At 39.6% G+C, this 26,115-nt stretch overlaps 1 long non-coding RNA gene across 2 annotated transcripts; it reads left to right on the top strand.

Annotated features, from left to right (window-relative positions):
* On the top strand, positions 1 to 25,073 carry LOC132994414 (uncharacterized). 2 transcript variants are annotated; one of them, XR_009676697.1, is made up of 5 exons: positions 1 to 142; positions 10,198 to 10,304; positions 10,591 to 10,705; positions 13,734 to 13,818; positions 24,848 to 25,073. It is a non-coding gene; the product is annotated as an uncharacterized LOC132994414 (long non-coding RNA). The 2 variants fall into 2 exon arrangements; XR_009676696.1 differs by lacking the exons at positions 13,734 to 13,818; positions 24,848 to 25,073 and having other exon boundaries at positions 10,591 to 11,290.
* The last annotated feature ends 1,042 nt before the right edge of the window (positions 25,074 to 26,115 follow it).

Genomic DNA, 26,115 nt, shown 5'->3' on the forward strand with positions numbered 1-26,115 from the left:
GCCTTAACTACGGCCAATGGCACTTGATCCGTTTGGTCGCCATGGAGAACTTTGCCATGTGACGATAAGACGGCTTGGAGGCGTCTGCTTTGTGCTCCACGTCACCGCAGCATCACCACCGAAGGAACCTATCACATGAAAGGTAAGGGTCACCCCAATAAGATTCTCTTCCATCACTGAAATCCCATCAAATTTCTCTCTAATTCCCATCAGGGAGGCATCAGAGTGGAAGATGTTCAGCACGCTTTTGGAAGTAAAATTGGACAGCGTCAGAAAACAGCATCCAGTATATATCCCTTTACAGTGTAGATTTCAAAAGAATATTACTTTTTGTTGTTAATTGTGTAGCGCTTCCTATGTATCAACTAGTCGGAGATACAGCGCCCTGGGTTCTTCTCTTAGAACTCACGTTAATCTTATTACTATTATTGCTCCTTTAAGTTTATATGTCCTGTAATTGAACCTACCTTACCTTGCTTCCTCGTACACGAAATGAATTAACTGACTCTAGTGTGATGACATGTTTTACCTTTAAACACTGTAAACGTTCGGTTTTTAAATATGCTTATTTATTAAACCGACCAAGAGGTGAATATGCATTTTAAAGTATTTATTGACAATTATCAATGTCTTTACTTTTTAGTAAATGAAAACAAACAAAACACACTCTCAGCACTCATTTAGAGTATCAGAAAAACTACCACGAGGTAAATGAAATGATAGGCAAGTACCCTTTAAACCTGACTAATGGCACTCTTGAGCCACCATACAAACACTCTTATGATACTTATCTAGTTGGTCATCAAAATACCATGAAACTATTTAAACTGACCAGAAGAAATAACCAGCTATTACTAGTTCACTTTAAGTGCTTAAATCCGTTAGAACACATTAATACACTCTTAACACTTTAATGTGGGCCCACGCAAAAATAACAAAAGCCGGCATTAAAATAAACAAAACCCCCGTTGCAGGCCTGAATTGAGTTCGATGCAATGAATGTTGGCGGCACGCCGTACTCACTCACCCACGTCGAACAGTCAGTTCAACGTTAATCCAGAAAGGGCGATAAAGAAGAAGACTGGTCCAAACCCGGTTCAGCCGCGCTGCTCCACTCTCCGTCAGTGGAGGAAGAAAAGTCCGCAGCTCATCTCAGCGGCCATGAAGTAATGTCACCAGCCGCTCTCAGCCGTGGCAATGAAGAACAGACCAGGAACAAAGCAGGAGGGAAACAGCGGGTCTCCCTCTGAATCAGTCCGCTCCCGCGACGCACTGTCTGGTGCTAAGCGACAGCTCCACTGTCCGTACATTCGCTAGCACAGAATTAGCATTCGGGCTAACCAGCAGTAGCCGAGGAGGTTACAGTTAACTTTCAAACAAACATATACTAAATAAAGCTGGTAGCTGTTTAGCACCTTACTAACGTTCACTTAATCCTACACTTACTCAGTTATTTAGCTCATGGCAACTCAGATAGGAAACACGCCGCAGCGGTGTGAGGAGAGACCCCGCTTCTCTCGCTACTCTCTCCTGCTCTCCTCTCCTGTCCCGCCCCTCGACCAATCTTAAATAAAGAAACGTGAGGTGTCTCTAAATTGACCCATTAGAGGAAGGTAACAAGAACACACATGAAACATACAAGATAGTCTGTCTTGCCTCGTGTTGGGGGACGTACATTTCAAACAAACTATCCAACCGTGACTTTCTTAAAGTGACATAGCTTCTTTTGTAGTAACTGTTGGGTTTCTACTACTATGTATATTTTAACTTTAGTTTACTTGATTTTAACTCTGGGATTTATCCCTGGGTTACAATTGTATCGCATTGATTAATAAGATTAACCCCTACTGCAAAAAAACAAGCACTTTCTGCTTTTTGTCAAACTTTTTATTAAAAACTTTTGACACAAAGTTTTTCAGCTTGGTGAAACTTTTACTATGAGCTGTGCTAACAGAGGTCTTATCCATCGTGTGTGTGTGTGTGTGTGTGTGTGCGTGTGTGTGCGTATGTGATAGGTGTAATTTATTTGAAATAACTGATAAGTTATAAATAAATTCATGGAGAAATAAATATGATTTTAGTGACATAAAACAGCGAATTCTTGTAAAAAATGTCATAAAACAATTGTAGAAGTTCATTTAACTTTAATAATTTGTAAAAGATATCAGTGTTAAAACAGATTCAGTCTGAAGGATTTAAAACACTTTAAAACTTATTTTTTTGTTAAAAACCTTTGAAATATACAGATATGTCTGCCAAGATTTATGAATCTGTCATCTACCTGTAATGTCTATCAAGAGATAATGCATGTGATTGATTAGTGATGCCTGCCGAGGCCGGAAGGGGGAGCTCTCAGCCGCGATGCCTCATTCTGCATGACGCTGACAGAGGAAGCATCGTGTCTTGAGTCCATTTATTCATTTTACCCTTTTTCAGGTAAAAAAGATAATATATATCTGTGTTTATCTACAAAGGATGTTTCTAGAGATGTTTTCGTGTTTATTGTTAGGAACTTACAGAAAGGTTGATGTTTAAAATGTTGTATTTACATTTTATGAAAGTTCAGTAAGACACTAAGCTAGGTTAGCTCCGTGTTGTATGTCGTCCACATGTCACCACACGAGGTCAGTGTTGGCATGAGCGTGTGTGTAGGTCTGGACGTGTGTGTATATTAAGAATCTGAAAGTGTTTATAAGAATAGTCATGGTTGAGAATATTCATGTTTAATCGTGTCAGTGAGCACATATATTTTTTTGTTAGGAAGAAATTGTTCAACAGAAGAAATATGAAGTAAAGTGATAGACAGGATATTTTTGTTTGTATTTTCAACACTGTTGATTATTTTATTCTATTGTACTTACCTGTTATGTTTCATATTTGCCTGTGAAAAGAAAGCACCATTGTGACTATGTGGATCATTTTGAAAAAGATAAATTAAATCATTCTGCATGACGCTGACAGAGGAAGCATCGTGTCTTGAGTCCATTTATTCATTTTACCCTTTTTCAGGGCACAACACGTGTGTGTGTGTGTGTGTGTGTGAGTGTGTGTGTGTAAGCATGCAGGCAAAAATAAGTTTACAAATCATTTATCTCTTGAAAAATCTATATCCCGATTGTCAGAGTTCAGGAAGTTACTCACTTAGCAAGAATACAGACACAACTAGACCTCCTGGTACACACCTACAAACACAGGGGGACACACACACTTACACATAGACATTCACCCACAGCAACCATAATCTGTCTGAATTACAAAGATGCCAGGTTAATGATGCCAGAAACTGGTGTCTGTCTGTTGGAAGATGGTCCGTATCTAAATGGGTCTGTGTGACAGTGTGTGTTTTTGTGTGTGTGTGGGTACCTGTGTGAAATGACAGTAACTGTGAGAGATAGTCTGAGCTCTGGTAGTTCCATCAGGCCTCCGTCCCTCTCTGACTAGCAGACAACAATCTCCCTCAACAAGCAAAATCATTTCCACAGTCTGGTCAATAAGGATAAGAGCACCTTATATATATATATATATATATACACACACACACACTCATTCTTTTGTCCATCTTCATTTGCTCCTAGTTGCTCTTGAGTGAATCTCTTTTAAGCCAATGATCGATGTGTACTTTCAAGTTATGAAATCAAGGTTTCTGAGGCCTTGATATGCTAATGTTGAGCAGCATTCAAAGACTCATACCTTTTTTTTTTTTTAAGAATATTTTATCTTTCTAAATCAACATTACAGAGCTTAATCTGGGGATTTATGTGCTTCTTTAATCTACGGTGTAACAGAATCATTCGATAGAAACAACTGATCTTTCAGTATCACTTTTCTCACCTTCACCCTAACTTTTTCCTTTTTGTATTTTCTGGTTCTCGTCCATTCTTCTCTCATTCCCTCTCAGCGTCTACTATCCCTTTGATCCACTTGTTGATTTATTGATTTTGGTAAGCTGAGTTGGGATCAATAGTGTCTGGGAGGAGATGGACTGTTTAATGTATATAGCCCTTTAAGAAGACAGAGCAGACAAACAGAGAGGGAATGAAAGAGTGAAACTGGAGATGTGGTGGGTCCCAAACAACATCTGTTAGCTTGTGCTATAGCTTGCTAAATTTTGAGCTTTTCCATTATAAAAAAATGTAGTATTCTAAGGTAGCTTGCAGTGTAGGAAGCAGTAAAGGTACACGCTTACCCTGCAGTGGGCTTGTGCTTTTGGTGGTTACGAGCGCAGGACGAGGGCCCAATTAGAATGTTGTATTTACAATCTGCAATGAACATTTCTACTGAACAAACCTTTAAATGACTTGTTGAATGATGAGGAGCTGGGAGTCTGGTGGTACACACAAGACGGCTGCAGGGGATTCATGTCTGGTTATGACTAGAGCAAGAAGTGGACGTGAAACGTATTTAAGTTGTAGGAAGACATTTTTGGATATAAACTTCATGTTAAGTTCTGACTAGAGAGTTATTTGTTTGTTAAATGTTTGTGTACCATAACTCTTTTTAACAAGTCTTCCGTTGACTTTCTGCTCCGTTTGACGTCGGTCTTCTGATTTTATGACCTGATTTTATGACTTGATAGTCAAGCCTTCATTCCCCATCATCATCTGAATCTATTCATATTTTTTAACCTCATTCTCCAAAGAAAACATGCACAGAAAAAAACACACTAAACCATAAACTCAGACACAATATGCAGAATGTATTCAAAACCCTGCACCTCATCACATTTAGGAGGCTGATTTCCATTTCAGAACAATATAAAGAGAGTAGAAAAGATAGTTCAGCCTCTGGCTCGCCCTTTGTTCCTCTCTGTGATCGCTCAGCTCGATGAGTCAGAGAGGCCGAGCACATTAAGCTGTCCAAAATCTCTCTAACAGTATACCATCTGCACTTTCTATCTGAATGAGACTCATCTGTCAACGTGCCACAATTAGCACAAACCCCTCAGTATCATGAACAATCCATGTTCTTATATAGACAGAACAAGGCTTCAGGTGGTTTATAATTAAGTCCTCCAGGTAGCCATCTGCTTCAGATCTCATGGCTTCAGGGCATCAATCTGCTGTGTTTTCATTGGCAACAGTTGTTGATCAGTGACCACACACTGAACTAGACATACTATGCAACAAAAAAATCATTCTACTGCCAAGAAATCAGACAACATAATAACGAAAAAGGCCCAAAACACAGATTCTGACATCTTGATCATCTCAGCTGTCATTTATGTCTAATTTCTGGTTGTAAAATCTTTAGCAATTCTTATGCATGCACTTTAAATTGAAATGAAAGGAAAGATACATTTTTAAAGTCCAGAATGTCCTTTCCCTGCACCCTGTAACTCTATTTGAGTAACACTGTTTAGTAGCAGCCAGTATTCACTCCAAATTTGGCAAAAATGACAACGTTGCATTGTATCACGACGCAATGATGTACAGTATGCATTCTCATTGCTTACTTTTTAGGTGCTCTCTTCTAGCTCATTGTGTTGATGAGCTTTAGATGTCATGAAAACATGAAAAATGGACCTGAAAAGTTTGTTTTAGTATGGGGATGGGGGTTATGAATCAGTAACTCAAAAACAGGACCCAGGTTTCGTTCCCATGTGAAACAAACAGTCAATATTGGCTTCTTTTAAGAAGTTATTAAAGATACTTGAGATGTGATTCAACATATGCTTGTTAGTTGCATCACTCACTGTGTGCTACTTAATGCCATTCCAGAGGAAGACCGAGTTTGTTTGTTGCATGAGTTAGGAGAAATTGAAAACGAGGTTCACTTTCTGTTTTACTGCCCGATGTATGATGACATCAGGGATGTTCTTTTAAAAAAAATGTCCTCAATTTATGTTGATTTCTTTTGGCGAGAGGATTATGAAAAAACTTGAGTTGTGTTTTAAAAAAGGAAACTTTGTTATAGCAGATTGTGTTTGTAAAGCCTGGGAAAAAACGTTGTTTAAGACTGAACTGTGACAGGAGCTGGCCTCTTTTGTAATGTTATGATTTGTTAATGTAAACCACTGCAACTGAATTTTCTGGTGTGTTATAAGCCCATGAGTGTTGGGCACTTTGTGTGCATGACACGAAAAATAAATTAAATCAATCAATCAATCATACCATATGATTGGCTATAATTTCAATATAATATGGAACAGGTTTACTTCCATACAGGATCAGCAAATGTTTAAGTCAGACATATTGCTTTTTGGATGCACTTAAAGTACCTCACATTAGCTTCAACTACCATTGATGCTAAAGTACTTATTTATACCCAAACCAGGACCTAGTTCATTTGGTTCCAAATATGTAGCATTACCAACCTGCAATTGTTTATTGGCACTTTGATGGTCATATTTGTGCATGCATGTGTTTTACATATTATGCATACATTAGAAATCTCGCTTGTATATCAAAGTAAAGAGGTTTATTCTATCTGTCTATTTCTATGTTCTTCAATTTGTGCTTTTTTCCACAGTGGCTTAATCTAAATTGAGCATATCCAATTGCCACATTAAACCACATTAGGACTAATCAGAATTATATTGAAGCTTGATGGCCCCTTATATGAATGGGCTGCACATGCATCATGCACACAGTGTGAAAGCACATTGGTTTGACTTTTAAAAGAATAATACAGTGTGATTAAATTATATGATATCAATATTCTATCTTATATTCTAATTATGCCTTTCAATCAATACTGAACTTATTGGCACTAAAGTAACTAGTGAATGTAGGTTTTGATATGTTGTATCATTAAATTATATCATATTTTTTTTTATGTCAGAGGAAGGAAAAAAAAAAGGGTTCTCCCTAAAAATGCTCTCTTTTGGGTCGAGTCGGTCGTCTCTCAGCTGGAAGGTTCGGCTCCTGCAACAACATGTCCGATGTGTCCTTTGGCAAGACACTTAACCCCAAATTGTTCCTGCTGCCTCATTGGTGGAGTATGCATGTATATGAATGGATTAGTTACTCCTGATGGACACTTTACATCGCAAACTCTGCCATCAGTGTGTGAATGAGTAGGTGTGACATGTGGTGTAAATGTATCTTGTTTTTTTTTTAATCCTCTTTAACTGGGTATATATCTCTCATCAGCCCCCTCTATTATTTGAGTGTCACCATTCTGAATCTGCCTCCTGAACCACAAGCCTATTTGACGGCCTGTAGTTTCTCACTCCTGATGCTGCGCTTAGAGCAATTAGCAAGTGACTGACACAAGACATCCAAGAATTTAATTTATCAAGTGGAGAGACAGATAGACGCTCTACACTCACAATCACATGTATGAACAAACACAGGGCCGTGAAGTCATGCTTATCACTCTGCAGGATCAGTGGGAAAAGGATGGATATACTGATGAAAGAGAAGTTCTCCACTCTGTAGCATAATGGTGTTCAAGAAAAAAGTTATCGCTCTGTGTTTTCTTTATTTTTTCAATCTTCTCTAAGTTTTGCTGAGTTGCTCCTAAAACAGTGACAGCATTTCTCTTGCTACAATGATGCTTTTTCATTACAATTATACAGAGACTAAAGCAAAACCTTAATACAATTTTTAACATTCTGCATTTTATGTATCCTTAATACAAACAACTGTCCAATCAGATGTAAAGACAATTAGTTTAAATTCATATCTACAGTATGCATTTCAGGAATAATTGTTCTATATAGCACACTCTCAGTTGGATTATGCACGTTATGTTTGATAAGTCTGTGCTGTAGTATTTTACTTTCAGTAACTATCAGTAAAATACCCCAGGGATCATTTATACTTTTTGGAAATCTACATATTTATTTTGGTACCAATTTTTGTCACTTGTTTGGGTATGTTGTGGAGTGTATTTCTTAATGCTAGTTAGATATATAATCGTGAGAAGCTTTCTATGAGTAAGCATCTAACTAAATTAAAAAAAAAAAAAAAAATATATATATATATATATATACATACATATATTTTCAATCTGTATTTCAAAAATAATTTTAAAAAGCCTTTCTTATCGGGTTTGGTTGCGGTGTGGTTATGAATATTTATAGTTAATTGAAATGCACTCCTGCATGATTAATTGCAGATGAATTTCATGGATAAATGTTTTTTTCATTTTTAAGATTTATTTGCATTCCTGTATGGTCTTTTTCATCCAAACAAATGTATTAAGGGAACAAAACTTATTTCAGAAGAGATTTAAATGCAGACAAACATTTTTATGCATGGAAATTTACTCCAAAAAAATCATTGGTATACAGGCACAAACCAGGTGCAACCTGACAAACAAGTGAGATATTCTGAGTAAACACTGTTGGTGGTTCAGAAAGAATAACAGAGTACCCAACCTCCTGTTACCTTCTGAAATCTTCATCCATCCTTCCACTGTTCCAAGCATTGCACCGTTTGCTCTGCCAAGCTGTCATGACGGCTGCATTTCCTATGCATTCAAATGTTATACACAGGATACAAACTGCTGCCAACCAGCTCTGTAGTCTGCACCTTTCCCATCTTTCCTCTCCATTCCATGGTTCTGTTTCTCTATTTCCATTCTTTGTCTGTTTTCCTCTCCTCTGGAAAGACAGCAGACAGGTGTGGCAGGAGGAGAGGCAGATGGCAGGGATGAAACTTTTGGTGCAGGAGCTGAGTATCTGAATATGTGTAGAGGAGGATGAATGCAACACACACACACACACACACACTTACTGGAGCGCACATTTTACTTTTCCTCTGCTTTACTTGCAGGCGTCTCATATAGCCACACAACACATACAAACTGCACATATGCCCTATGTAATAAACCTTTTAGATGCATTGTCCTTGGAGCAGGTATGCTAGAGAGTATGACAGCTTATAGCACCGAGATGATGGAGATTTCATAGCAGCACTGTTCTTTGAGTGACCTGTGTGTTTATGTCTCGGATTAAAGCCCAGGTGCTTATCTCCTGGCTGAGCCTTTGTGCTGTAATATCACCTGCAGATGTGCACACATGTTTACTGTAAACAGATGTCCACAGATTTGTTCATATAGAATACACACACCTCAAAATCAATGGACTTTTACTCACTCACACACACATTGTTACACACAGTTTTGTCCTAGCCTTGTCCCCATTTCAGTCAAGGCCTGGTGCTACCTCAGGATGGGCCATTCACTCTTGTATCTCATAAAGGTTCTGTAAAGCCTATATGTCCTCTAGTCTATTGCAGCCTTAGCACCGATATAAAGGCTGATTGGACTTGTGGATAAGCTTTTGAACAAAAGTGCTGATCACGGTTCACAGCACTGTAGAGTGACAATAACCGAGCAAAGGCAAGGTCCGTTGTTCCTCGTCAAGGATAATGGCGTTGTTAACTCTGATGTCTGCCTCTATAGAAGGTCGTCTTTTCCTGTGTTTTAAAACATTGCTTTATAGAATCCATCTTTCTTTATTTATGGTCATCTTTCCCAGATCATTGATTTTAATGTTCTGACACAAGGACTTTCTACTTTCTACTCTTTCTAAGATTCTGTTCAGTATTTAGTATATTTATATACGGCTCTTTTTGTGATCATTTCACTCTCAGGAGCTTCCTTATCCGGATGAAATCTACAATTTATTTATTGAGACTCTATACAGTGAACAGTTACTCCAAAATCCAATACTGGATGTCTTCTCAGAATTCTGTATCCAAGTTAACCATCTGTTAAATCACTTCCTGATGCCTTGTGTTCAATCAATTAAAAATACACACCATGTATCATATGAACAATCCTTCAGTACATCAGCTTCTTAGTCACTTTAGATATATGAAAACAGTGATTGCCTTATCTCTCTTTGGAGATAACATTACTTTGTGCTTCTTAACAGCCCGACTCCCTGCATGTCTGCAGAAGAAGCCAGCATTTTAAAAGAACCCCTGCAGCTCCTCTGAGTCACTGTTTGTTTTCCCTTCCAATTGGCTTTCCTCTTAACATCACTTTGATTCATTCAAATACTCACACACAGATTATCACTTGTCATCACGTGTGTGAGTACATGTGTGCAAGTTTTTATGCTATAGTAACCAGCTAGGATTTTTTAAGCTAAGTTATGAGCTCTCTGAGAGGATTCTCCGAATGTTTGTGAATACCGAGAACATTAAAATATGAAAGAAGATGGTATCATACACCTTGCACAGTGTTCTTTAATTGCACAATTGAAATATTGAAATAACTCTCTCTCTCTCTCTCTCTCTCCAGATGTATGCCTAATCACTGTGAACATGGCGGTTGCTGTAAACAGACGTGGGACAGTTTCAGCTGTAGCTGTGATGGAACAGGATACACAGGAGCCACCTGCCACACATGTAAGTCTGTCAGTGTGTGTATGCACCACTCTTTTCTGTTTCTTGTTGGTCCGTTTGATTCTGTTTTCCTTTTCTTTTTCTCCTTTGAGAGTTCAAGCTGTTTACTTCCATTCAAAGCCTCAGCAGATGGACTCGTGAACTTCTAACCCTAAGTGTTCACAGGCCGGGCTGTTCTCACTGCGTTGTGTGTTTTGATCTGGCCTGAGAAGAGGCAAACTGACCTAACACACCCCAAAACAAAGCACACATAGAGAAATTAGCCAAAGAGCTTATTTTCAAACCTCAGCTATCTATGAGCCATCCTGTGAGGCCTTCAAGCACTTGGGCAGGTCCTCTGACACCTACTGGATCGACCCTGACGGCAGCGGACCCCTTGGACCCTTTAAAGTCAACTACAACAAGTGTGTGTGGGCAGGCAGGCAGGGAATGGCTTTTTGCCTATACATATGGCACATGAATGTGTGTGTGCTTGAAAGTTTGTATATTTGTGTGTGTGTGTGTGTGTATCAATTGTCTAGCCCCAGTGACCAGCGAGGGAAGAAAACTCCTGCCCTCCTCATTCCTAACCTCAGACAACAGCACTCTTAACCTTCCATACCTGGTGTTTCCATGGGAACACAGTCAGAGTGACTGACATTTAACGCAGTCACACATAAACACTTGTACCCACAATAAACAAATGAAACCAACCAGTAATGCAAACCTAAGAGTGCTCAAATTGCTGAGTGACAGTTACTCCCACAAATACTTTACTCCATAATACTCACTCGCACACACAAATACACACACGCAAGCATGCACGCACACACAGCAACAGTGTGGAATAACTAGATATAGTGTGCCACAGCAGAGCATGCAGGCAGAGCAAAGGCGAGACTTTTAATGAAATGTCACTGCACTCCGCTGACTGGCCCCTTAGTCACGCTGAATAACACTCTCACACACACCTCACAAATGTGAAGAGCTTCTCTCTCTCCGACACATACACACACACACACACACACACACACACACACACACACACACACACACACACACACACACACACACACACACACACACACGAGAGCTGAATTTCTCTCTCACACACACATTCCTTGACTGACAGTGTGAATGAACAGAATGATGCCTGAGTGGTTCATGCTGCTATAAGTCTCATAGAGTAGCTGTTATCTCAAGATTACACAGAAAATATGTCACTATGATGGTCACACTGCAATTTATTGTGTGAATATAGATTATGTGTGTGTGAATATTGATAAATGATTATCTGGTGTAGTTTTTTTTGTGTGTTAATGCATGTAAGCTTACTATAATTAAAGGAAGAATTTTTCACACTTAAATGTAGCAGAAATCAAGTATATCCTCTGAAAATAACTCTGTGAGTCTTGACTGTCTACAATGAGTGTAACACCCGAGTCCCACTGTCTGTGATGCTTTCCGAGCCGTAGCTACACTTTGTTTATATCGCCGGGACGGCCGGCCGGCTCATCCTCTTTCGTATAAAAGTTATTTAATTGAGGGACTAGAGAAAAGAAGAATAACATACTGTACTCACTGCTTAATTGAATGTCACATAAGCATTTTTAGATCAGGGTGACATCTGCTCAAAAAATTGCATATTCTTCCTTTAAACTACAAAATAAATGCCATTCATAAAGGTGTTTTCAATAACCCAATTGTTTACCACATAACAGAGGTGAGTTTATACTTATTTAAAAGAACAATGGAAAGGAGTTTATGGGAAGATATCTTTTTTAAAGGTTTTCCCCACAGCCCTGTTTGCAAAATATTCTGTTACGTCAGGACGCTTTCTTTGTTCTTTGCTTGTGAAAAACAAAGTGTTACACTGTAATAAACTCCTAACAGTCACTTCAGTGTTGTTCAGTGGAAGAGTTGATCGTCTCTCAACTGGAATGCATCACATGTCAAGACACTTTTTTTTTTTAAGATTTATTTTTGGGCTTTTTTGTGCCTTTTAATGGATAGATAGGACAGTGGATAGAGTCGGAAATCAGGGAGCGAGAGTGAGGAATGACATACAGGAAAGAAGCCACAGGTGGGAAGTGAACCCGGGCCGCCCGCTTCAGACGACGGCCTCCATACATGGGGTGCGCACACTAATCACTGCGCCCCCATGTCAAGACACTTAACCCTAAGTTGATCTCACTGCTCGGCGGTGTTGACAAATGTGTATGAATGGACTAGTTAGTAGTGATGTATACCTTACAGTACATTGCAGACCTTACATCAGTATGTGAATGGGTTAATATTTATGAACCCAGTGTATACAAGTTTAACTTAAATTTGAGTGTTTCATTTGGATCTTTTTAATCAAACACACTTGTCCTTCTGTTCTTTTTTCCCCCATTTTTTAAAGTTTGGTGAGCGTACTGTGGCTTCCCCAGGCCTCCATCATAACAACATTTTAGTATGTGAGCTTTATTATTTAATACATTTATTATTTAATAAAGTTCATATCCTTACATCCTTCCTTTTTCAATCTTAATCTTGTGTCCGTAAATAAGCCTACATATAAACCACTATCTCATATCTTAGTATGGGCTTTCCAAACACTGCAGAGAGGACCAACTATAAGAAAAACATTTGAATTAGCTTTTCAACTACTCATTAAACATGTCTGTCTGCAAATGTATTAGTAAAACCAGTCTGTGTAAACTGAGCTGGGTTTTGCCGTTGTTAGCATTTTGTCTGTAACGATCTGTAGGATTTATTCCCAGTTTCATAATAAACACTAAACTAGCAGTGAATCATTTAACAGGTTTGGTTAGGATTTTCTGAATCCTCAATTTAAGCAAGATAGAAGTGTTATTCTGACATTCTTGTTATTGTCAGTGATAGTAAATAGAGGGTGAATGGCCTTGAGCTTGTAAAGCACTTTTCTAGTCTTCTGACTACTCAAAGCGCTCTTACACCACATGTCACACCTACCCATTCACAAACTGATGGACGGGGCTGCTAAGTAAAGAGTCCATCAGAAGTAACTAATCCCTTTCATACAAATTCAAATGCCACCGAAAAAGTAGTTGGAGTAAAGTGTCTTGCCAAAGGACACATTGGTCATGTGGCTGCAGGAGCTGGGGATCGAACCCCCGGCCTTCCGATTGCGAGACGACTGACTCTTAACACTAAACCACAGCTGCACCCAAGTGACTGGAAAACTATGTCGTTTTTTTTATGTGCAAGACTGCTGTGTGACATAACTTTCTCTCTGTTATTATCCCTCTTAATTTAGATACAATCTCTTGTCCCATTTTCCGCTTCCATGAATCCCTTGGAGTTAATTTAAAGCAACATATCACTGCACGTTGCTTCATTTTGCTGCCTAATAATTTGTTTTCACACCAAATGGACCTGTCTGGCTGAGTAAGATATAATGAAGAAATACATCTGTGTGCTTGTTTTCAGATGACAGCCATCACCAACAGTGCAGGAAGCTGTGAGCAGCAAATCGCCTACAGCTGTCGCATGTCCAGACTGCTCAACACTCCAGGTAAGAGCTGAGGATGGCATCTTTATTCACCGCTGACTAAACAAGCACAGTGAGACAGGCAGGATGTTCTTTCTGTCACACCGACAGAATTTGATGAGAAATTAATTTTAACAACAACTTCCTCTATCCATGTCCCTCTGTGGGGATATTACAGAGAAGAGACAAACTCATCAGGGTTGGTATGGACATGAATAACTGGAAATGTTTGGAAAAACATTAGCTTCACTTACATGCAGACATCTTTTTAGAGAATGATTCGAGCTTAATCATCATTAGATGTCTGCCACTGGATTTCAGGATTGCATTATGGTAGATTGTTTCTGCCTCATTTGCTCTAACATTGATGGTTGTCCAGTATACAGACAATGCACTGTCAATACCAAAATCTGGTCTCATGTCTACAAACTTTGCATAAAAATGCACCATTATAGGTTTTTGAAATATGTTGGTTAAATGTTTTTTTAACCCTCCGGTACAGTCCAAAATACTTTTAAATCAACACAGAGCAGCTTTAAAAGTTGTTCAGCATACACACACACACAATGGCACACTAATACACACTGTCAGTCAGTCCGTTATTAATGCTTTACTCCCACTTCACTACCTTGCAAGTTAGGGAAATCCAATTACCAGTGTAGAATGACTGAGGAAGTAGAAGAAGGAAAAATCATTTACTCCAAAATATGCTTCATAAATTAGCTGTCATCCTTCATCAAATTATACTGTCAACAGTTTCTCTGCGCAGACACACGCAAGAAACACAAGCGCGTGCGCACACACACACACACACACACACATTATGCACACTTGCTACTCTTCCATGTCCAGTATTTTTCCCATACCCATCTCATCTATCACACTAGTGATGGCATTTGAGAGATAAACGGAGCATTAAATGGGAATCATATTCTGCCACCAGTGACAACGCTAATTTAGATCTGGGGCCGTAATTGCTCTAATATCCTGACCCCTTCATCGCCTCTGTTGCATATTCTGTCCTTTTGAATTATTGTATCTCCTCCATTTCACTTAAACACATCCTGAACATGCACATACACAACGTATGGTAGTCCGAGCTCATGGGACGGTAACATCGAGGGAGAGCTGGATACAGATGTATGCAGAAACACGCACAAAGATTGCTTGACTGTGCCATGTCTTTCATTACCCAACTAATGTTCTGGTTACTGCGTCATTAATTTGTGAACATACTCCAGGCTAGCAGCAAGTCCGGGGCTGAGAGAGAACAAGAGCTAATATATCACAAGACAAGAGAGAGAAGAACAATCACCAGGGTCCTCAGGCCAAAAAGAAGTCTCTCTCGCTCTCTTCTCCTCACCTCATGTCGCCTCCCTCTTTCCCTCTGCTACACCCTGTAGACAAGACGCTAATTAATGCTAAATTATGGTCTCTATCTTTCCCTGGATTCAATGCACTGTTGAGAATCTGCCTCAGTTCAGGGTTACAGGAGGCTCTTTTGACTGGAAGCAGATGAGGTTGTTCACTCGGTTGACAAAGAGTTTGAGGCACATGTGTAGTTAGGCTTTTTATAGCAAAGCAAATTAACAGATGGAACAGACCTGGAACCTTTCTACAGCCTTTCTACTTTTTTTTCCTTTTTTTTCGGGGGGCCAAAGGGAACCAGCAGGTCTATGTGAGTGCAGGAGTTATTTCTTGTAGTATTGTTGTCTGAGAGAGTGGACAGAGAGAGAGAGCTGCCACAGAGGAGCCAGTATCATTTACATCCCATAATATGTTTTCTGCGGTTGCTGTTCCTGGTGTAATGCGTCATTGCTCGGGATAATGCTGTCATACGTTGTGTTGACAGAGTCATGAGTCTTATCCCTGCACGTCGTCTGTCTATCTACCTGAGAGCAACACTTACAGCTCACAGACACACAGGAAGAGTTTAACACTTCACAGTACATTAGGTTGGAGTAACAAGGTGTTTGTAAGGGGAGGAATGATCTCTTTCTTCTCTCTTATTTCCTCTAGAACACATATATATCCTGGAATATGTTCTTTTTGTATTGTGCTCTCACAGCCTTTTATAGCCACAACTAATCCTTAGTGTCCCAAGGGTGTACCTGCCTATCTGTCTCATGGCCGTTTAGTGTGAGATTTGAACAAAACAATTCAAGCCGCTCTTACTTTCTCATTCACGGAGCAATTTTATGAATAAATGAAAATTGAAATACATTTGTGAGGCCATGAATTTACCTAGGTGGTCCGACCAGGTATCGCCTAGGATTGGGAAACACTGTTTTAATATTATGTTTGTATTTATATCAAATGTGTTTTCCCCACTAAATTAAATTATTTTTTGCAACAAACAACTTTAATCTGCTCAATTTAAATGTATCCACGCATGTGCACACACAAACATCAGGACGTATGCCTCGCGTTTTGAAATGCTCCACTCGATAGTCTGTTATTTATAGGAATTCAGCACAGCATCAGGGCTTCTCATGGCTTCAGCTTTCATTGGAGCAAGGTGCATTTACAAGAGGGGTGTACGGACAGTGGACCTTCTCTCTAGCTCTCTCTTTCTCTGAAGCTGATGTGATTCTGCACTCTTGGTTTTGCTGTCTTATCTGTCTGCAGGAGTCGAAAGGGATTTTTTTTTAGCTATGTTGCACGGAGCCGTGAGCTCCTTGCACACGCTCTCTCTCCCCCGCTCTCTCTTTCTCTCTCGCTCACACAGCAAAATTTTGAATAAATAAAATATTAAATTACCTTTTCAGAAATATACTTGGCGGCAAAACATTTTTCCTGGGCAGCCCGCCCAGGTATCGTCTATGTTTGGGAAACACTGGTGTGTGTCATTTTGTCACTGTGTGTGTCACTGTGTGTGTCATTGTGTGTGACTGTGTGTGTGTGCATACTGGCTTTGACACAGAGTGAGCTGTCCATGCCATGCTGGCCATTGGCTGCATCGTTCTCTCAGCATGTCAAATGGTCTCTGCTCCAAGTTAGCTCTGTGTTGAGCAGAGAGCACATGATCTGTTTTAACACAAACGGAACCAAGAAGACATCGTGGAATTCTTCTGAGCAGAAAACAAAGTCCAACATTCATAACTTCAGTATTGTTCGAGATGCTCTTTGTCCATGGATTCATGCAGGCACAAAACACAAGAAAACACATTTCAAACAGTGACAAATGGTGTTATTTTGATGGCCTGGTTTTGACTCCCTGATGAAGGCTTGGTACTGAATATGTTGGAGTTTGTTTTTAAGCTCCACATAGCCTTGCTAACATATTAAGTTGCTTGGTATTGTTAGCAATAATGATTTTTGGTACTGCCATTGTGTGCATCACAGTTCCAAATGAGACATACAATTTCTAAGAAAAACAAATTCACAAAGGAAAGACCTTTCTAGATAGAGCAAGAAAGCAGTCACTTAAACAGACAGCACTTTCCAGTTGACTTCTGATTTTGTTTTCGGCACAGTTAAGGCATTTCATCTGTTAGTTTAGATGTGTTTAGGTTTCTGCTTTCAAAAATTATCCAGATTAAAGCTTCAACTGGTAAAAAAAAATGTTTTTAATGATCCCACTTCATAAACATAGCTCAGGAAGTTGAGTGGCAAAGTTTCAGTACTTTGTAGATTGGCTCTGTCAAATCAATTTGCAGCAGGGTCTGCTCATTCTCACATCACACTGATTCTTATACATCCTGACATGTGCATTAAACACAGCGTATGCAACATTATACACACCATTTATACATGAGGCCCCTGGGGGATTAGCTTCATTGTGTGTGTCATTGTGTCACTGTGTCGTTGTGTGTGTCAGTGTTTGTGTCACTGTGTCACTGTGTGTGTCACTGTGTGTGTCATTGGGTTGTTTGTGTCATTGTTATTGTGTGTGTCGTTGTGTGTGTCATTGTTTTTGTCATTGTGTGTGTCATTGTGTCATTGTGTGTGTCATTGTGTCACTGTGTGTCATTGTGTGTGTCATTGTGTCACTGTGTCACTGTTTGTGTCATTGTGTGTCTCATTGTGTCACTGTTTGTGTCATTGTGTGTGTCATTGAATCGTGTGTGTCATTGTGTCATTGTGTCACTGTGTGTGTCATTGTGTCACTGTGTGTGTCATTGAATCGTGTGTGTCATTGTGTCATTGTGTCATTGTGTGTGTCATTGTTTTTGTCATTGTGTTTGTCATTGTGTCACACGCACTGTTTATGGTCCCTGGGGATTACCTTTACAGTTTATACCACAATAGAAAAGAAAACAGCAGTGGTTATTTTGCATCACCTGTATGCAAAATTGGAATACAAATGTGATGGTTTTACTCTTTGGTATTATTTGTGTTGTTTACTCAGTTTGGGGAATAGTTAGTGTTTGTGCCAAAAGGCAAATTCGAAAAAGGACAATTAGAGGAGGAGATGTGAGTTGGATGGATGCTGTGATATTCATGAAATCAAGAGCAGCTGGACACCCACAACCATATGCAACATCTTTCACCTCTCTAAACAAGACTGTTTAACCTGTACCACAACACACACACACACACACACATAATTTATATCAAATACTGTACATACACCGACCCATCTGAACCTCTTTCTTCCCCACACACAATCTGATCTATGAACACCTCTTTCACACACAAACATGCACACACACACAGGCACGCTGAACCTTCTCGCCCCCACAAGCCCTTAATTTTCCAGCTGTGTAGGCAAGCAGCAGTGGCCAGTTTGTCCTCCTCACAAGGGTCACCAACCCACGGGAGAGAGCTCCCTTTCTCTCCTCTCGGCTCCCTGGATGACTGGAGCGCAGGCTGGAGATAAACACTCGAGGAGAGAGAGGGAGGGAGAGGGGTCAACGGGGGGGAGTAAGAAACACGGAAAAAAGAGCACCGATGGGTGGGACCAAGGGAGAGAGGCATACCGAGCACGGAAATGAGGAGAGGAGGAAAAGGATGGAGCTGGGTCAGAAAAGCAGCATGAAGGGTGGAGGTGAAGATGAGAGCGGGGAATCAATGTGCAGCAAGGGGGAGAGAGGGGTCCAGTGAACCACAGCTTGATGGATCACGATGTTAGCGTATAAGATGGATGTTACGAGGGGGCAGGCTCGGCTTGTCGAGAGCAGCTTTTATCAGAATGCAACAAACAGGCACCGAGAGAAGGAACAGTGGAATTCAAGGTCTGATGTATTTCTTTAGACATATCTGAGGAAAAAGCATGAGGTGGTGAAAGGAAGAGACAGGTCACACTTGCTTAATCCTTTTTGATTTATGAAGCACTGTGGAAGGCAATTCCTTCAACTAAGGATTCCAAGTATTCAACCTGCCTTTCATGCAGCTGCACTCAATTGCTCAAGAAAGTGCTTTGCATGCAGTTTCCCCCCAGTCAGTCCTTCTATCTCTGTCTCACAAACATATGAGAAAGCACACAGATCATTGACCTGACCAAGGCAGGAGCCATATTCAGTTTAGGTCCTCATTCTGTTTACCACTGAGTGCCGGCTCCAGTGTCGGGTTCAGGTGTAGGCTGAACTGTCTTGACCTTAACACCTCAAAGACCAAAGAACTGGTTGTTGACTTCCGGAAAGAACCTAACAGCATATTTATCATGCTTTTAATAGAGCCACTTGTATGTGTGTGTTTCTGCTGTTGTTTTTGTGTCTAGCTGTATGCGTACTGATGCTCTTTTACACAAATGAAGTTCCTAACGGATAAGTAAAGTTATTTGAATTTGAATTGAACACACAACTTTCCCTCAACCTTGACGTGGCCAAAAAAACGCTACAAAAGTAAAGCTTATAGGTGGAAGGTGATTAGGACATGAAATGACTTGGGCATGAGATCAGAAACATAGGTTCATCTTGACACTTCCTTGGCCCTGGCACACTTTGAAGAGGTGTGCTTCAGCATGATACAGATACAAACCGTGCTCAGGCCATTTAGTCCTGGAGCAGTATGAGTGCAGGCCAATGGGGGAATGGGGGGGGGGGGGGGGGGGGGGGGGGCGGCAATCGTGCTTAAGCACGGTATTGGACAACTTAGCCTAGTGTGAGTTGTTTGTTTGTTTCAAACGTCTGTGGTTTTAAATTATACAAATTGTGTCTGTGGCTCAGCCGTGTTTATGTCTGCTTCTCTCAGCCCAGACTAATCCCATCCAATTACAGGAGCAAAGACAATGAGGTCATTTGAGAGCACTCCTTTTGCTCACAAAGGTACATGTCAACCCTGTACAGCAGCTCAGTTCATACATTTGAGTCCTCAGAGGATCAACCCCAGCTCAGACCACAGAGGTGCTGAACTCATGACCATCACTGTTTTCTGAGAAACTCAGGGGCCTTCAAAGAGGCAAAAGTGTGAATTGCTCATAAATAACACAGGCCTCTTATGTTGACCTCATCTCTTTAGTCCCTGAATAATCTCAGTATCAAATCCACTGACCACCAGAGCAACTGTTTGACATTTTTGGGAAAACACTTGGTTACATTATTACATCTTCGTCTGGTATGCAAATAATAAGCGTGTCAGTGTTGAAAAGGCTTTCTCACTTAAAAGCCAAGAGTCTCAGGCTTTGATTTATCTGGAGGTTGTGGAAGGTGTTGGTATTGATAAGAGATTTATTTAGAGCTTTTAAATTTTAGAGCTTTTCTTTTCAAGTATATACTGTATCTCCATTTATTTCTCTATAATAGCAAAGCATTGACCTTTACAATAGAAGTTCATATTTAATAAATGTATTTCTCCTGTTTCTGCTTCTCTTCAGAAACATTTGTGTCAATACTTTATTGTCTCTCACATTGCCCTGCTGTTGATTTACCACCTTTCACGTCTGTGATGAGGTTGTTTCTTTATAGGCTTTAACTCCAAGTTTTTATTGTCATTGAATAAGGACCTTCAACTGCTCACTGAGAGAGTGTTTTGTTTGCTACATGGTGTGTTTTGTACCTTGGGTAGTGGAAAATAACTAACAACACTCTGAGAATCATTACAGCGTGAGACTACGAGATGCTGTGTTGCTCTCCATCCATTCCGCTTCATTTTAAAGCCATGAGTTGTTATTATCCTAGTTACAAAACGCGCCACCACAGGACTTGATGTTATCATAAAGTTTTTAACCATTTCAAAAAGGTGCTGCTGTGTGTACGGTTTATAAATACAGAAGAACTGGAATGATAAAAAGAGAAAGAAAACAAGACTTTGAGAAACAGAAGGGAAAATAAAAAAATGGAAGGAAGAGGAACATGAAAAGTCGTTAAAACGTATGTGATATTGGTTCTTTCCACTCAAGTCTTCTGCTGTGCTCCTCAGCAGGAGGTTATACTGCTGCTTTCATGGCAGTTATTGAATTATCATAATCCAAAAATAAACCATTTTCAGGTTGCATTGCAAGACTCGTGCCATGCAGTGGGCTGCAAACTGAGATTAGACTCGGCAAGATATATGGAGGTTTCTCTATTCATAGATTGGACGTAAACAGAGTGACTTTTCTAGGGGCCAGATCCTTCAAAGGACATGATGTACATTGGTTTTGGCCTTTCATGGAACCTGAACTTTTTTACTAAATGTGGATTCCCCTTAGCTTTTGTTGAAGTTTCAAAAGCTATAGGTGCATTAAGCAGTATTTATTAAATAATAAAGTCAGAAACTAAGTGACAGAGAGGACCACTGATGTAATGACACCTCGCGATACACTCAAACAAATTGATACAAATAATGGACGATTCAAATTAATGGGAGATATATATTGCAATACTCTTCTTTTTTTTTTTACCATAAGGGGGTGCTGTCTATTTTGGCATCTCTTGTTTGCCAACATGTGTGTTGCGCCTGTAGCTGAACAGATATGTTCAGTAAGCAGGTTTAGTGCAAACACTGAGTCAGTTAACCCTGAAATGAGGGACACTCTGGGTTTTTCGTTACAGACAGAGAGGTCACTTAAACTTGAGAAAGAGGGGTAACTCCAACCGTTCCAGAGACGGACTTTACCTCTAAGTCAGTTACTATGGTAACTGAGTCTGTGAACCTAGCCTGGTCGGGAGCAGGATTTCTTCAGTGAACACCAAGTTTCACTTTTCATTTCCTCAGTCTTTCATTCAGTCCGTATCACGTGCGTGTTATTGAAGATTCACCGTTTGTCCAAATAAAAATCCAGGATGTAGTATCGTAATATCTGGGCTCCATTAATGTTGGCTTTTTAACGTTGTGGTGCCCGTGCTGAACACAGAGTGCACCTACTCAGAGTTGATTTGACAAACTCAAATCTGCTGATCTGGAAACGAAAACTCAGAGTTTCCCACCTGAGGGTAAATCAACTCAGAGCTCAGGGTTAGACTGAGAGTTTGTCGAACCTTCTTTCTGAAACGGGCCCCAGGTGTGAATGACAAGCAAGGGAAGAAGATAACAGACCAGATAAAAACAATGTGAGTAAATTGCAAGAGACAAGTGAGCTGCACAAATAGCACCTCTAACATGATGCCACTTGTGTCATTCATATTCACACTGAAGGCAGATGCTACAAAGTAAAGTATTCATCAGTATTAACTAATCCCACTACATTGACGAAGCAGCAGGAGCAATTTGGTTTTGAATTGACCTTCCAGTTGAAAGATAACCGACTACAACTGAGCTACAGCCACCCCAAATTACATTTTTATAGTCAAAGAATTTAAATAAAAGAATCGCTTTCATTCATGGCTCAACTTCAATCTCAGAGCCACAAAAAAGAACCATATTGTGATAAAGCAAATTTCAAACCCAGCATTGTGATATTGAATTATGGACCCATTAACTTGTGTTATTCAAATTAGGCAATATTAATCCTACATTTAGCTAATGCTGAATGTGCACATGCTTTCGTCATCATTGTCACTCCCTATTGAATGAAAAAAAAGAACCTCTCCAGAGTGGTGCAACCTTGTCTGTCTCGCCTATGTTTCTTCAAACACAGATTTCAAAGGAAGCGGCCCTTGAAATGAGACACAGCCAGCATATCTGGGTGTGTGCTCTTCTACACGAGCATGATATACAAGTCGCTCAGCGTTTCTGCACTCACAGTGACTGCTAGCATTTAAGGATACTTGTCAGTGTCTCCCAGCTTGCCTTGGGCCATCCTGCTGTGTTTAAATCTGTGTTTCATCTGTCATTTAGCTTCTGCCCCTGTGGCTCTCAGAAGCCTTCTGCCTCCTCTTTGCTTTCCTCACTTCACAATGCTTCCGGTACAATCAAGCAAGTTAACAGGATCACATAACATGGCATGACATTTGCGACCTCAAATGGTAGATTTTTTTATTTGTTGTTCGGATTTCCTGTGTCTGACCTTTTGAAATGTTACAATTTCTAACTGTCCATCGCTCTGTTTTGTGTCATTCGACATCAAGCTTTTGTGTCTATTTGTATCTCTTACCTAACCAATTAATTTTTTAAAGAGAGGACTGCACATCATATGGCCCTCATCCAGCAGAGTTTCTCCGGTGATAGTTCAGACAGCACTTTCAATTTTAAAAAGTACAATGAGTGAGGTGTCATATTTACTCATGTCACAGAGAAGACTTTCTAATTTGGCAGGCAACATTTTTCACATTAATGAACATATTTTGATAGATCTGTGCAATACATATCTTGGCACACTCTATTGCTTCAAAGTATACTGTTGCAATGATTTTACTGATAGTAAAATAAACAGATGCCACCAGTCAGTGCAGTTACAAAAAGGACAAAAGATATGTCTACTGTTTCTAATGATTTCACAGTTATATATAAATAAATACAACTTTTGACACATTATCCTCACATTTGCAATAACTGAGTGAATAAACATTTTTAAGACCCAAGTATATTCCTGGGAAACATTCAGATGTGTTTCTCCTGGTAATATGATGTTTAAAAAGATTTTAGAAACATTTACTGGTTTCATAATGAGACTTTTGGCTCTCTTTCAACACTAGCTGTGCAAATTGATTTCACTTTTTACATTTTCTTAGCCATACATGATTTTTCAGTGTGGAATTTGAGTGGTTTCAATGATTGCACTGATCATTAACTTTAAGACGGTCTGACTTTATTCCAAGCATGAAAGCATGACATGTTCTCCAAGCCATATGATCCATTTGAATCCTTTCTGCAGGAATGGTAGAAGTTGTGTTGACAGCATCTTACTTTTCCCAGACAGTTTGAAGAATCCCAGTTTTTCTTCCTGGGAGCGATAGCTTGGCTGCACAGATTGTCGTTAGACGGTGGTGATTAATTGTAAAAGGCAGAGATTGGAAATACTCTCTCTCTCTCTCTCTCGCTCTCCTCGGTGGTTAGCTGTGGATTGCTGGGTGGGGTTTCAGTTTCTGCAGAGTGTCAGAGAAGAGGAGGCTGGCAGAGCAGACAATCATGACAACATTGTCACCCTCAAGGCCCCGTGTTTAATCTCAATAAGCCCCCCAAAGTCTCCCTCCAGCTCCAGATCAGTTGGAAATAGAACTTGGGATTTGTGCAAGTTTATGTGTGTGTTTCTGTTGGCGCGTCACTACACGTGTATGTTTGATAACTTACCGAAGCAAAAAAGATGTCAGCCAAAGTGAGAGGTCATGTTTCATTGTGTCAAACTGACTGCAGAGGAAAAGAATGGAGGCGGTAGAGAGAAAACAGAAAAGAAAAATGCTGTATCTTTTCTACGTTTAAATAGTAGTTTGTAAGTAGTCTTACAACAGTGCAGTTCCACTCAGAGACCTTGTGGGCGCCAAAGCACATCAAACCAAATGGCTTTAAACGTACAATATGTAGTATTTTATTAGAATGTTTACACTTACAATATCTAAATAAATAAAAAAATTACTAAACCTATGTTTTATATTTTTTTATATTTTTTGTTTCGCCTACATTACCTCAAATATTTCCAACATTTATCAAAGCCAGATAAAGCCGTAATTTTATAGTTGTAACCGGCTGCATAAGGAAGCGGGAACCGCTACTGAAAGCTGCCTTAAAGTTGCTGTATGTGCTGCTGTAGTAAAAATGTCATGTAAATCATACTTGGATACATCATTGGTAAACATGTTCTCTTCCTTTTAAGTTCAGGACCCAACTATCTGGTCGGTTTCTTTTCATCAGCTGCAGGGGAGCCTGATTCCCTGCCAGCCTCAACGTCATCGTCATTATTATCGTCATCATTAGTATTTTGATTGAGAGCCCCCTGGTGGTGGAATTTACATACTGTGCCTTTAACATAACAAAGATAGAAAGAAAAGATTTTAATTAAGTAAAAGAGGAGTAAGCATGGGAACGCAAACACACATGAAGGGTTGGAATATAAACTTTAAACTTTAAGTTTTCTTGATTTTTTGTACTGGTATTCTCAGCCCATTATGACCCAGTTCATTGAACCTTATTGGTGTTAAGTTTCAACCATGAAGTTTCCATAGAGTGAAAATACAATAACTTAGTGTAAGAAATAAAAAAACAAGCAGAATCAAGTGTGTGTTGCTGTGCCTTGTTAGTAGTATAGAATCTGCCATAATCATCTCCCAGACACCATCACTGTGATTTAATATCAGTGTTTCTCTTTTCTTACATCAAACCTCAGTCCAATTACTGTATGCTTTCTTTCACTGGCCCCATCTTCCTCCCTGTAACCCACAGATATGATTTCTGTTTACTGTCAACAATCTTGCAGGTCATGACAGCCCATCTTTTTTAGCCTGTTCCGTCTCATGAAAAACTCATCTATCTTGTGTATTTAAATTGTTTGCAGTACACATGAAGACACTATTGTTCCTTCAGCAAGTATGTGTCTTTATGTATACTGTTTACCAAGCATGGCCTCTGTCGTTTCAATAAACAAGTGCTGTTTTTTTTCTCAGTTGCTTAAAGAATATCTTGTTTTTCTTACTGTTTTTTGATATTTACTTGGAAGTGGCAGTTCTCATGCATGTGCTTTGAATAGTTTGCTGAAGTGTTCATGTTTGACGAGTGCATCACAACTTCTGACAGCCTCACAGCCATTGTGTCCTTTATTCTGAGATCTCTAGAGAGAGAGCAGTATTTTGTCAAAATAATAGATGTCAAGAAGATATCGTACTATAAAAAGGCCCATGATACACAGGAGTAAATAACATTAACCATATATTTAAAGCTATAACACAGGGTGAGCTAGTGTCTTATACTTTGAATAAATACAAACATTTGATAAAGGCATTGGGATTAAATACGATACTGAATGACAAGGAATTATAAGCAGTAATCTGAAATAGAAAAAAACACCTGTTTCAGTAGCTTCCAAGTTCTTAAAGGGATAGACTTAAATACAGACACCATATCTATACAATTAGTAAAGTAACAAGC

Source organism: Labrus mixtus, chromosome 19, assembly GCF_963584025.1.
Source record: "Labrus mixtus chromosome 19, fLabMix1.1, whole genome shotgun sequence".
NCBI lineage: Eukaryota > Metazoa > Chordata > Actinopteri > Labriformes > Labridae > Labrus > Labrus mixtus.